We start from the raw sequence: 12,687 nt of genomic DNA, 5'->3' as shown, positions 1-12,687 counted from the left end.
TGATGCTTTTTAGTTGTAGAGATTTAAAAAGTAATAAACAAAAAAAAGTTGAAAAAACACCAAAAAAGTGCCCACCATATGGTTCGAACGCAAGAGCTTCAGCTCAAACTCTGCAAGCCTTACCATTGCGCTATTCATGTGAGTTAGTTAGTTTCGGAGCGCGGTTTCACATATACGATAACAAATCATGCATCCCCTGTGTTGTTTATGTGGATGAGGAACGGGTATGAAGTCTGAAGCTACATCCAAGCCTGCTGCCGCCGCCGCATCGTGCTGGCTCCACGCCGCCTTGCTGTGCACGCCAGGCCGGCGCCCCGACGAGCTCGCGAGGGCACATCGGCTGCCAAGCTAGGCCATGACCCCATCCCAAGGCCTCCGCCGCCACCCCGACGAGCGTGCCAGGCCGTGGCCCCATCCAAGGCCACCGTCGCTGCCCTGATGAGCGTGCCAGGCCGCGGCCCCATCCCAAGGTCTCCATCGCCGCCTCGATGAGCGCGCCAGGCCGCGGCCCCATCCCAAGCCTCCACCTCCGACCCGCCACGCTGCCAGATATCCGCCACGCTGCCAGTGTGCAAGGCGGTGGTAGAGCAGTGGCAAGGGCAGTTCTATAGACATCTTAGCATCCCTTTAGCAATAACCATCTAGCAATTTTGACATCATATGCCATTTTAAGGTATGCTAACTGAACTTTGGTGCTATATGTGATTGTGGAATATTGTCGTTCTGATATAAGCTCCACTCTGCTCAATTTCTAAAAGTTGGTGTGACCGAGAAAGATGAGAAACATGGCTCTCACCAGTTTTCTAATATTTTTCTCCTGGAGGTTATTGGATCTGTCATCCTAGTTATAGCAGCAGGAGCAGGAATTTTATTTGCAGCTGATTCTAATTGGATAATACTGGTAGAGATCAGAATGCTTTAGCAAGTAGGAAATAGTAGAGATCAGAATGCAGTCAATTCAGGGGTCATGGAATTTGAGATGGAGCACATGCACTTGAGTAGGAGCGGAGCAATCAGATGGCCGAGCTATGGACAAGGCTGCACTCACACATGCTGGAGCTCTATCCTTCTTACTGCTGTTATTGTATATTGTACTCTATACATTTTATCTCCTTGATATCATTTTGAAAGCGTCTGAAATCTTCAAATGTCTTTGTGTGCCCTTTCTTGCTTCCGAAACTTGGCAAAAAGGAATCCGGGAGCATAACAGGCAGCGGGCCTCTAATGTACTGAATCGTATATAACTATGGTGAGTAATTCAATTTTTGTAACTACTCAATGTCATATAAAGGAAATGGAGGAATAAATAACTATGACCATTTTTTCATGAATTTTATTGTTCTTATGGAAACATATAAAGTCACTTGGCTGTTTTAAGCAATGCTATTCTTGCTTGTTGTTACTGTTAAACATATCTGATTCTTTTTTCACTTTTTTGCCATTTCGACAGCAATGGAGCAAGGATAATTCTGGCCTTCTAGGTGCAGCTTGTTTGACTGCATTTTTCACTGTAAAAGAAGAGTTGTGCAGGGTCAGAGAATGGTGCACATTTTTTCACTGTAAAAAAAGAGTTGTGCAAGGGCCTCAAGATCCAGATGGCTTCATCAGCTTGGCTGGCTGTAGCTAATTAGTAGGAACTCCTCTCACTTGTTACTGCTGCAGCTGTTGGTGGAGCTGTGTTGTACTGACTTCTAAGTCATATGTAACTGTGAATTGAGGTGTGGTAGTGCTTATTAGCAAATGAAAGGATTTGTACAGTGTGTTGTAATGACTCATGAGCAGCCATGTAATGTTCTCCAGGCTATACGAAATGTAAGCCTCAACAATGTATCAGTTCTAGCAGTAGCTTGCTGCTAGTAATAAAAGTGTAAGAACAAGAGGAATTATTGTTCAGCTTATATATTTCACCCTTGAGGCAGTTACTGTTCAGCTTGTGTACATGTCACTGTTAATTGCATCCTTCAAGCATACAATTCAAGAATTTCACAGTATTGCACTAAATGTTTGGGGTAACCTTCAAGCATACAACTGAGTCATGATGCACAACATAAGAATTTTGACAAGAATTTCTAGGAAAACCAAAATAGTACTGCAGTAAATGTTTGGGGTAACCTTCAATCATGCAACTGAGCCATGAAGCACAACATAAGAATTTCGACAAGAATTTCTGGGAAAACCAAAATAGTACTGCAGTAAATGTTTGGGGTAACCTAAAATGTATAAAAAATAAATGAAAATATAGAAAGCAGCAAAACAATTTTTGACTCAAAATTCTAGGAAAACCAAAACAGTATTGCAGTGTAGGGACATCTCACTAGCCCATTCTATGAATCATCATCTTCATCATCTAGCTACATGTCATCATTGTTATCATTGTCACCATCACTACAGTATTGTAGTAATGTATCATCTTCCTCCTCATCCTCACTACCTTCATGAATAGTAGGTTGCTTCTTGCTTCTTATAAGGTCTTGTAAATTTTCTTGAATTATAGTGGCTTCTCCACCTTGATTATTGTCCCTAACCTCATTATCATCACCTGCTTCCACTACATGCTTAGTATCAAAATAATAATCATCCTGATGAACATCATGACTAGCCTCATCTTTTTCAGCCACATCGAAAATATTTCTATGTTCAAATTTCTGAACAACTCGCCAATCTTTACCTAAAGATGTGTCTTGTAGGTAAAAAACCTTTTTCGATTGAGTTGCTAAGATGAAAGGATCACTCTTGTACCATAATGACTGCACATTGATGGCTTTGAAATGTCCATCATCTCGAGGTCCTCTGGACTTGCCGTCTTGGTTGAACCAATCGCATCGAAACAGAACCACCGTCCGACGGACTTGAAAATTCGAGTTATATTCCAACTCAATTACCTCTTTAAGGACACCATAAAAATCTATGTCGCTCCCATTATGTGAACCTTCAGTCATTACACCGCTATTTTGTGTCATTAGGTACTTCTCACGATCCACAGTGCTATAGCGCACTCCATTAACCTTGCAAGCTGCACAAGTCTTCACTCGTAGATTTGGGCCACATGACAGTGCCCACAGTCCTTCGCTAATCGATTCTGGATTCTCCTTGCATTTGTTCTCAATCTGATACAACAAAAGCAGTTAAATAATTATATTCCCATACTAATGCATTTACTAAACCTACTAACACAATGTGTACTGACTTACATGACACTGGAACCACTTTGCAAATCCTTGTTCCACCAATCTATCAACATCACGCGCACCTTGCAGCAGTAGCTCTTCCCTATACAAGCTGCAGTTAAAAGTTAGGCATAAGATAAATTTGTAAATTTATAATTAAAGCATAAACTAAATCTCAAAAAAGTAAAGGATACTTACTCCACATATTCCTCAACTTCATCACAATTATTTAGAACATACCAAACTAACTTATTGAGGACAACATCATCAATGTATTGGATCCTATTAGATCCAACAAGAGTAACACCATGCTTAAAAATAGATATGTCATCAGGCAATGGCATTTCCCCACCACTGCCATCATTCTGGTTAAATCTAGTCTCAATATCCTCCATGTACCTAGAACAAAAAGTCAAGGTGTCACTTGCCATATATGCCTCTGCAAAGGATCCTTCTGGCCTAGCCCTGTTCCTTACAAAATTCTTCAAAGTGCCTAGCCGCCTTTCTATTGGGTACATCCATCCGTACTGAACAGGTCCTCTAAGCAGTGCCTCATCAGGAAGATGCACAGCCAAGTGCACCATGACATCAAAGAAGGCGGGTGGAAATATTTTCTCAAGTTTGCATAGGATCAATGGAATTTCTTCTTTCAGTCGTTTGACAATATCTATCCTTAGATTACTACTGCATAGTTCCCTGAAGAAGGTCCCAAGCTCTGCAATTGCTTCATATACATCCTTCCTCACTAGACCTCTTAGGCCTGCAGGTATGATTCTTTGCAGGAGTATGTGGCAAGAATGTGTTTTTAGCTTTCCAACCACCTTTGAACCATCTTCACTTATGTATCTTCCGAGGTTAGCCACATATCCATCAGGAAACTTGATACCTTTGAGAAACTTACAAAACTCAATTTTTTGATCCTTCCCCAACACATACAGAGCGTGTGGAGTAGTAACTGAGTTGCCGTCCTGTTGTAAGTGCAACTCAGGTCTTATGCCCATATCATGCAAATCTAGCCTAGCATTGGTTGTGTCCTTGGTCTTCCCCTGCACATTGAGCAATGTGGCAAGAATGTTTTCACATATGTTTTTCTCTATGTGCATCACATCAAGATTATGTGGAAGCTTCAAATCTTTCCAATATGGCAATCTCCACAAACCAACTTTGCGGCTATAAATCCTTGGACCCTCACTGCGCTTCCTTATATTTCCAATAATTTCCGGATGCTTCCCTGGCCTGACATTTTTCACCTTCTCTAGCTCCTCCATTACCTCCTCCAAAGTGAACTTGCTCGGCTGATCTTTCTTTTCATGTTTACCATCGAAAGCTAAGCTTCTCCGCCATTTATGTTTCATTGGAAGGTAACGACGATGTCCAATGTAACATAGCTTATTCCTTATAGCCCGAGATAATGGATCCTTGTCACAATAAATACATGCATAATACCCTTTTGTTGTTCGCCCTGATAACGTGCCCAACGCTGGAAAATCATGTATACACCAGAGCACGGTAGCACGAAGGTCAAACTTCCGACCAGTACATGCATCCAATGTGCTAACACCCTCCCATAGTTCAAGCAGTTCTTCAATAAGGGGCTCAAGGAACAAATCAAAATCCTTTCCTAGAGATTTTGGACCTGGGATGAGTAAAGCCATAAAGCAGTTTGCTGGATTCACGCATTCCCATGGTGCGAGATTCAGTGGAGTCAGAAGCACTGGCCACATACTATACTGGGTACTCATGTTGCCAAATGGATTGAATCCGTCAGTAGCTAAGGCAAGCCTCAGGTTCCTTGGATCAGCTGCAAATGTCGGTTCCCTCTTGTCAAACTCCTTCCATGCTTCCCCATCAGCCGGATGGCTCATTATATTGTCGACTGGCGTCCTCATTTTCTTGTGTCATTGTGTTTCCTCAGAAGTTTTCTTTGATGCAAAAATTCTTTTCAACCTTGGTAAAAGAGGAAAATGCCTCAATACCTTGTGTGGAACTCGCTTGGTCCCTGTTTCATCTTGCCATCTAGACGTCTTGCATACTGGGCACACATTAACTTTTTCATATCTCTTTCGAAACAATACACAATTATTCTTGCACACATGGATGTTTTCAAAAGCAAGCCCCAGTTCTCCAAGATATTTCTTGGCCTCATCATATGATTTTGGCAACTCACTCTGAGGGAATCCAGATGACAACAACTTCATCATTGTGGAAAATGCTGTATTGTCGATTCGATAACGAGACTTGATATAAAACATCCTCACCACAAAAGAGAATTTTGAATGGCTAGAACCCGGGCTAAGTGACTTCTTGGCATCTTCAAGGACTCTTGCAAACCTTGGTTGTTCCCCATCAGCCTCTACCGCAGCAAACAGATCTCCTATTAACTCTGGTACTCCGTGATCCTCATCATAATCATCATCAGTGTCACACCCCGGCTTTTAAAATAAGACCAGAGTCGTCATATGTGTGCCCAGGAAGTCCACACATATAACAAAAGAATAGAAATATCAAAATCAATGTTATATATAGCGGAAAACATATTTATAATAACACTTACAAGACATCAGAGTACGCGGAAACAGTAGCTAGAACTTCTTAGGCTCCATTCTTCTCAGGGACGGTTGACTGGGGGCTCCGTACGCCAAGCACTTCTCATAAGCTTCTAGAAAACTCCATAGCATCTATGTCCTTCTGAGCAGCACTTTACTACACACTGGGGTGTGGGGGAAATAGCAAGGGTGAGTTCATGTCGAACTCAGCAAGCACAAACGGAAAGTAATGACATGCAAGGCTTAAAACAAGGACAATCTATTACTAATTATGAGTAGCATAAACCCAACCCTTAATTAGTGTAAGTAGTAATTAGCATCTTTTTAATGACTATCCTAATAATTATAGTAGTCCAGGGATTAACCCCAATTATTAACACAGGATAGCAATCCTGCCAACACGGAATAGCCATTCCGCCAAAACACGAGGTAGCAACCTCGCCAAGTTCCATCTCCAAGTATCCAGTGAATCCAATTTGCTCATCAAGTGAGGGTCTGGGCCGCTCGTGACCGTGAGCACGGCTGATATATCAGTTTTACACTCTGCAGAGGTGTGCACGTTCACTCCAAGTCGTGATTCCCATTTGCCCGGGGTCATGACTCCCCAAAACACTACCAAGGTGAGCAGGCAGGGTCTCACTATGAGACCTTTCATAGGGTCCAACTAATAGGATGCCACTCGTGAGTTTTCGCCGGGGCGCTCGACAATCGATACCCATAGCCATGGCGTACCGAGCAGCCGCTAACTTAATATTCATTACCCAAGTTACTTCCTCACGCCTACCCGGAAAGTAACACCCTACTAGTGGAGGTCCTGCTAATTAGTCAAGCCAGAGCCATATAGCTTGGAGCTGCACTGTAAGTCCCAGGGGGCCACTCCCTGACAGAGACGGGTACGCCCGGCAAACCGGACCACCAATAGTACCCGCTCCCCCTGTCACCACCATCATCACGATGCTCGTAAGCATCCAACATTGCTATCACCGCAGTGACCAAAGGTTCAGCACAGTTTAAGCATCAAGTTAAGTAGAGAGTAATTCTTGTTTAGGCATGTGTATAAGATGAGTAGAGCAGCTAAGCAAACCTAGTATAGCCTACACTACCCATATACATAACCCCAGGTGAACAAGGAATAGTAAGTAAAGCTAGTCATGTCTTTAGGGTTTGCATTCATTGGACACATGCATGTAAAGTAAACGACATTAATGAGTAGGTTCAAAATGATCAAACGGTGTCTGCACTTGCCTTTATTCCCATTGTACAACTGCTCAGAATTCTTTAGCATCTTTCTCCTGATCTCCAACTTCTGCTTCGACTGTCGGTCCTTAGCTCCTGGTCTTCACTGTTGACAAACCACGCTTCTTCTACTCGTAGCAACCAAGCAACACAAACAAACAAACAAACATGACTAAGAACAGACATCAATCAAAAGAAAAGCTTAGAAAGAGCGCACTAAACGACACGGCTTATTGCTACGATCGTGGCAACGCAAGAACGATTGGGAACGAAGCTATCGTTAAACGGACACAACTTTCGAGGTTCGAAGTGCAACGAAGAAGATCAACTATTCGCTTGATCTATTTTATTTGATGAAAAGAGGTGATAGACTTTTTTTTAGAGAAATAACTCAAAAAGTGGAATTAAACAAATTATATTTATAAAAGACGAAGTATAGTTCTAGGTCATACTCTATTTATAAATAATTATAGAAATTATTTAAACTATTTTAGCATTTATAGCTTAGAGAATATAAAATGAGTGAGAGCAACTTAATTAGAATCACTATTTATTTTCAAAAGATAATCTAAGCAGAACATAATTCAAAATTCATTTAGGTTGATATTAATTATATTAACATTCTTTATTTAAAGACTAAACTATATAACTAAGTCGCTTTTAATCCAAGATACATTAGATAGATATTAACTAAATTAATTACATGCTTCATATTTAACTAAATGAACTATAATTAAGAAACATTTAAGTTAATATTAATCAAGTTAATATTTGACTATAAAAAGACTGAAGTGTAAACCCTAAATGTTTTCAATTAATTAAGGGCCTGTTTAGATTGGGAACGAAAATTTTTTGGGTGTCACATCGGATGTGTCGGAAGGATGTCGGGATGGGTTTTTAGAAACTAATAAAAAAACAAATTACATAGCTCGTCAGGAAACTGCAAGACAAATTTATTAAGCATAATTAATCTATCATTAGCATATGTGGGTTACTGTAGCACTTAAGGCTAATCATGGAGTAACTAGGCTTAAAAGATTCCTCTTGCGATTCTCAACTAAACTGTGTAATTAGTTTATTTTTTTATCTACATTTAATGTTTCATGTATGTGTCCAAAGATTCGATGGGATAGATGAAAAATTTTTGGGTGGGGAACTAAATAGGGCCTAAAAGGACACTCAAAAAAAATTAAACAAATTAACCATATTAAAAAATATAAGACATAGAAAATAGCGTCTCTAACACGTAGTTTACACCGGCATGATCGCAATACAACGAGAACCAAATTATAACCCTATTGACTTTTAATTATAAAGTTATTAAATAAATATTAAACAAATTATATTTAAATCAATAAATGTATAAACGAGTCATATAATAAATATTTGCACTGCTGCGTAGAACACGACGACACAAATCTAACGCAACTGGAACGATTCGAATCAGAATTAGGATGATTAAATGATGAATAATTAAAGGACAATGACAAACTTGTAAATACCATCATCTTCAACCTTGGGTCCTGTTCGTGAACGCAGTGGCCAATTAGAAGATCGGAAGCAGCAGCTGCTGGGCACCGGGAAGGGAGGGCTCGGCCGAGACTTGGCCAGGCCGGCGGCGCAGCGGCATGCGGCCGGATGACCCACGCGCAGTGCTGGGCACCGGGAAGGGAGGGCTCGGCCGAGACTTGGCCAGGCCGGCGGCGCAGCGGCATGCGGCCGGATGACCCACGCGCAGGGTCAGGGCAAGGGCCCGCACGACGACCTGCACGGGCCACACAGAGCCGGCCATGCGGCCGTGAGCGGCGCCGGCGGCTGTTTGCGCAGCACGCAAGGGAGGCACGCACAGCGCGGGGCTCGACGTGGTGGTGTGGTTAGGGTCGGGGAGCGGCGCTTGGCCCGAGGCGAGGAGGGCCGCGGCCATGGCCGGAGATTTAGAAAATCACAGTAAAGTTCGTCGGAGAAGAGAGAAGGGGAAGGGAACCGGCCAAACCGACATGATTTGCGAAACAAATGGCGTGCCGGTGTAGAGAACGATGAGACGAACCTCGGGATGGTGACGGTTTCCGCAGGAGATGCCGGAGATAACCAGAAACGCTCGCCGAATGTTCGCCGGAAAAGTTCGCCGGGAACAAGAACCAAAACTTCGGCGATCGATCTACGGAGCTACGAGTGGCGGCTCGGAAAAATGGTCGTATTTCTGAAATCAGCGCGTCAAGGGCTACGCCGGCATATATATAGGTCTAGGGTTTGGAAAAGTTTCGGAATTTCTTAATTTCGGGATTTTAAATAAATCATTTTCAATTCCAAAATAATTCCAGAAAAAACTGAAATCATTTTAAATCCCTAAAAAATATTTCCAAAATTCTAAAAAATTAAAGGAAAACTTTTAGAGATATAATGAGAGTTGATCAATCGAAATAAAGTTTTTGGTGTCTATAAAAAGAATTTTAGAGCATATAAAAAATAGATTTTGTTTTAGGAAAAATGGGAAAAAGCTCGAAAAAATCTAGAAAATTATCGGAAAGAATCGAACGGCGTCTAAACGTGTTTTTTTAAAACATAGCACATACAAAATCAACCAACTAAAGCAGTAGATATGCATCACATCAACAAAAGCCCGTCTAGTTAATTCCAAAATATTTGAAAAGCACCATTTTTCTTTGATAAAAATATGTGGAAATCTAAACTATTGTTGGTGAATTTTATCCACATATTAAAACCATACATTTTATTTAATATTTTCTAATAACAACCCGAAATAGAATTTTCGGGGTGTTATAGATCTACCCCACTTAACATAAATCTCGTCCCGAGATTTGAAGAGGCTAGAAAGATAGTCAAAGTAGATCATCAAGATTGTATTGAGACTTTTGACAAGATATGATTTAGCAATTAGGGATAAAAATGTCAAAGAAGTCAAAGATCAATTCTCAAGATTGATTTAGACTTTATGGCATGAGGTCAACGTATTGAAGATCCGCATAGGTTGAAAAGCAAGATAAAAGGAGGGTGAAAAGATAGATAAAGGTTGATCACTGGGTTTTCACATTATAAGGTGTAAAGATAAGGAGTGAAGATTAGCAATCGATGATATAAACGATAAATCGGTGCTCACAATTTCTTGATTCAAGATTTAGGAGACATATGATGAAAATATTAGGAATTGTCAAAGATTAGGAAGGAAGACAAAGATTGAATTTATAATCTTCGTGCTTCATTTATTCCAAGACTACAAGATGTAAGATCAAGGACCAAGGGTTGGTACTCAATGATAAGAAAGATCAAGATTGATGACAGAAAAGGATATACAAGATAGATGAAGACTTATCTTTAGGTCTTTATATTAAGGGGGATACGATCGAGAGGCAAACACTAGTAAAAGATGATAACAAGATGGAGATTGGTGACAAAAAAGATAAAGTTTGATATACAAAAAAGATAGACAAGAGATGGTCTTCAATCTTCAAACTTCATTTTGTTGATATCAAGAGTGGTAGAGGATCTACCCCACTTAACATGGATCAAACTAAACTGGGCATCCTTCAGAACATGAGAACAAGGATAACACACAAGCAATACAAACAAGCAAGACAAGCATACAATACATCATCGACACTACACGAACTTCTTCAACAGTGATGGTCATCCTAAAAGGTAAGTCTAAGATGATGAAGGGCCATCGAATTTGAGAAATAAAGTGAGTTTTGAAAACTTAAGAAAAACAACTAAACAAAAGCCAAGGAGATAAATAGAAATAGCTCAAAGGAAGCTATTCAAGGAGGGGATACAACATGACAAGGATGAAGAAATAGTTAGAATCAAGGGTCAAGGTATAAGAAAATAGTTTTATAGCAAAATAAGCTTTAGAAATCGACCAGTGCTATCTAAGCATATGTCCTACAGTCAACATTGCTCTGATACCATTCCTGTCACACCCTGGCTTTTAAAATAAGACCAGAGTCGTCATATGTGTGCCTAGGAAGTCCACACATATAACAAAAGAATAGAAATATCGGAATCAATGTTATATATAGCGGAAAACATATTATAATAACACTTACAAAACATCAAAGTACGCGGAAACAGTAGCTAGAACTTCTTAGGCTCCATTCTTCTCAGGGACGGTTGACTGGGGGCTCCGTACGCCAAGCACTTCTCATAAGCTTCTAGAAAACTCCATAGCATCTATGTCCTTCTGAGCAGCACTTTACTACACACTGGGGTGTGGGGGAAACAACAAGGGTGAGTTCATGTCGAACTCAGCAAGCATAGACGGAAAGTAATGACATGCAAGGCTTAAAACAAGGTAAAGCTGACTTGGTTTGACTGCGGTAGCATTTTAGTTGATCACTTTTAATTATGACTATTATTAGAACAACCTATTACTAATTATGAGTAGCATAAACCCAACCCTTAATTAGTGTAAGTAGTAATTAGCATCTTTTTAATGACTATCCTAATAATTATAGTAGTCCAGGGATTAACCCTAATTATTAACACAGGATAGCAATCCTGCCAACACAGAATAGCCATTCCGCCAAAACACGAGGTAGCAACCTCGCCAAGTTCCATCTCCAAGTATCCAGTGAATCCAATTTGCTCATCAAGTGAGGGTCTTGGCCGCTCGTGACCGTGAGCACGGAAGATATATCAGTTTTACACTCTGCAGAGGTGTGCACGTTCACTCCAAGTCGTGATTCCCATTTGCCCGGGGTCATGACTCCCCAAAACACTGCCAAGTTGAGCAGGCAGGGTCTCACTACGAGACCTTTCACAGGGTCCAACTAATAGGATGGCACTCGTGAGTTTTCGCCGGGGCGCTCGACAGTCGATACCCATAGCCATGGCGTACCGAGCAGCCGCTAACTTAATATTCATTACCCAAGTTACTTCCTCACGCCTACCCGGAAAGTAACACCCTACTAGTGGAGGTCCTGCTAATTAGTCAAGCCAGAGCCATATAGCTTGGAGCTGCACTGTAAGTCCCAGGGGGCCGCTCCCTGACTAAGTCCTTACGGAGAGCAGAGACGGGTACGCCCGGCAAACCGGACCACCAACAGTACCCGCTCCCCCTGTCACCACCATCATCACGATGCTCGTAAGCATCCAACATCGCCATCACCGCAGTGACCAAAGGTTCAGCACAGTTTAAGCATCAAGTTAAGTAGAGAGTAATTCTTGTTTAGGCATGTGTATAAGATGAGTAGAGCAGCTAAGCAAACCTAGTATAGCCTACACTACCCATATACATAACTCCAGGTGAACAAGGAATAGTAAGTAAAGCTAGTCATGTCATTAGGGTTTGCATTCATTGGACACATGCATGTAAAGTAAATGACATTAATGAGTAGGTTCAAAATGATCAAATGGTGTCTGCACTTGCCTTTATTCCCAGTGTACAACTGCTCAGAATTCTTTAGCTTCTTTCTCCTGATCTCCAACTTCTGCTTCGACTGTCGGTCCTTAGCTCCTGGTCTTTACTGTTGACGAACCACGATTCTTCTACTCGTAGCAACCAAGCAACACAAACAGACAAACAAACATGACTAAGAACAGACATCAATCAAAAGAAAAGCTTAGAAAGAGCGCACTAAACGACATGACTTATTGCTACGATCGTGGCAACGCAAGAACGATTGGGAACGAAGCTATCGTTAAACGGACACAACTTTCGAGGTTCGAAGTGCAACGAAGAAGATCAACTATTCGCTTGATCTATTTTATTTGATGAAAAG

At 41.2% G+C, this 12,687-nt stretch overlaps 1 long non-coding RNA gene across 1 annotated transcript; it reads left to right on the top strand.

The window, feature by feature from the left end:
• LOC110430353 lies at window positions 222–1,907 on the top strand. The gene is made up of 2 exons (XR_002447804.1): window positions 222–1,249; window positions 1,451–1,907. It is a non-coding gene; the product is annotated as an uncharacterized LOC110430353 (long non-coding RNA).

The sequence above is a fragment of the Sorghum bicolor genome, chromosome 9 (genome assembly GCF_000003195.3).
Source record: "Sorghum bicolor cultivar BTx623 chromosome 9, Sorghum_bicolor_NCBIv3, whole genome shotgun sequence".
Lineage (NCBI taxonomy): Eukaryota > Viridiplantae > Streptophyta > Magnoliopsida > Poales > Poaceae > Sorghum > Sorghum bicolor.
Note: the sequence above shows the minus strand (reverse complement) of the source record. Positions and strands in the feature narration are given on the sequence as shown.